Source organism: Phocoena sinus, chromosome 15 (genome assembly GCF_008692025.1).
Source record: "Phocoena sinus isolate mPhoSin1 chromosome 15, mPhoSin1.pri, whole genome shotgun sequence".
Taxonomy (NCBI): domain Eukaryota; kingdom Metazoa; phylum Chordata; class Mammalia; order Artiodactyla; family Phocoenidae; genus Phocoena; species Phocoena sinus.
Genome location: NC_045777.1, coordinates 46,172,983 through 46,174,938, shown reverse-complemented (window position 1 = coordinate 46,174,938; position 1,956 = coordinate 46,172,983). Strand labels below are relative to the sequence as shown.

Below are 1,956 nucleotides of genomic sequence, written 5' to 3'. Positions count from 1 at the left end.
TCTTAAATTGATTTTCAAAGATCCAAGCTCTAAGGATCTGTGGGACATTCAAGTATGATGCCTGTGACAAAATGGGAAGAGCACATCTGAAATGGTGAAGCCCTTACCAGATTTTTCTTAACCCTCTGTGTGTTGGGCCTTATTAGCTGCTTGGGCTCCCGTAACAAAATACCACAGACTGGGCAGCTTCAGAATCTCCTACCATGAGTGGATTTATTATTTAAATCTAGTTGGAAAAAGTTGTACTTCCTGGGGGGATTAGTAGATTGGAAGAATAGACATTCTTTTTTTTTTTTTGCGTTACACGGGCCTCTCACTGTTGTGGCCTCTCCCGTTGCGAAGCACAGGCTCCGGACGTGCAGGCTCAGCGGCCATCGCTCATGGGCCCAGCCGCTCCACAGCATATGGGATCCTCCCGGACCGGGGCACGAACCCGTGTCCCCCGCATTGGCAGGCGGACTCTCAACCACTGCGCCACCAGGGAAGCCCTAGGCATTCATTTTTAAGTTATTGAAAATATGTACCCTAAATAATAACAAATATTAGTGGAGGTAATTTATTTTCTCACTTCTGGAGGCTGGAAGTCCAAGATCAAGGTGTTGGTAGGGTTGGTTTTTCTGAAGCCCATCTCCCTCGTTTGCAGACGGCCACCTTCTTGCTGTGTCCTCGCGTGGCCTTTCCTCTGTGTGCGTGCTGGTATCAGGTCTCTCCTTGTGCCCAAATTCCCTCCCCTCCCCTTATGAGGACACCAGTCATATTGGATTAGGGCCCACCTTAGTGACCTCATTGTAACGTGATTACCTCAGAGTTAGGGCTTCAACGCATGAATTTGGAGGCACACAATTCAGCCCATAAAGCCAGGATGTGCACAAACTATGTCTATTCTAACCCAATAAGTTCTTGCTGGAAGATTGGCAGCAGACTTGGACTGCATGAACATCCCGGGGCCCCCTTGGGTGAGAGCTGTCCAGTCCATAACAGCAGGCCACGGCCACGTGTGACTGCTGAGCACTTGAAATAGGGCTACTGCCACCGAGGAATTGAATCCTTAATTTTGTTTCATTTTAATTAATTTAAGTCTTCAAACTAAAGGAGAGTAAATATGTTTTCCTGTGAAACACAACTTTATTGTTTGAGTAGAGATACCTTTCATTTTTTTGGACAGGAAAGTAGAATTTATTGGTGGGTGTGTGTATAGAAGGGACAGCACCAAGGCTCTCATGAGTGCAGGGAACTGCACTGTCCACCATCTGTCCAAGGAACACGATTAGGGATATATTTGACTCCAGAGCTATCCAGGATGACGCTTTTCTGCCACCATGTCTTCAAATTCATCTGCATTAAGCTTAGTAAATCCCCACTTCTTGGAGCTGTGGATCTTCTGGCGGCCAGGGAACTTGATCTTGGCCCTGTGGAGGGCCTCAGTCACACGCTCCTTGTTCTGCAGCTTGCTGCAGATGGATATTATGACTTGGCCAATGTGGACCCTGGCCACTGTGCCCTGGGGCTTTCCAAAGGCACCGTGCATACCTGTCTGGAGCCTAGATTGGGGACAGCACGCCAGTCACGATGTCCCGGGCAAGGGCTGTCTCCAAGGCCCCTTAGGGCAACCCACACAGGCAACAGGCTGCATACGCTACCGACGAGGCTACTGTTTGCAGCCATTGCACACCAGGCCCCCATGGGGAAAAGAGCATGGTCAGCTTAATTGTCTGCAAATCACATGAACTATGAAAAATGTTGTGTCTCAACTGTGATGGCCGATCAGTGTGAAAAATACACAATATGTACACTATCTCTTTAATAATTTTTATGTTGATTACGTTTGAAATGAGGACATTTAAAATACATTAGGTGAAATGAAATACATTATTAAAATTAAGTTACCTGTTTCAGAAACAGAGTTATAGATACAGAGAAGGGGGGAGGATTCGGGGGGAGGAAAGAAATGGGTGA

At 47.0% G+C, this 1,956-nt stretch overlaps 1 non-coding gene across 1 annotated transcript; it reads right to left on the bottom strand.

The window, feature by feature from the left end:
• Window positions 1-1,583: 1,583 nt before the first annotated feature.
• LOC116741096 lies at window positions 1,584-1,718 on the bottom strand. Its single transcript, XR_004346064.1, has one exon. It is a non-coding gene; the product is annotated as a small nucleolar RNA SNORA70 (small nucleolar RNA).
• Window positions 1,719-1,956: the final 238 nt, after the last annotated feature.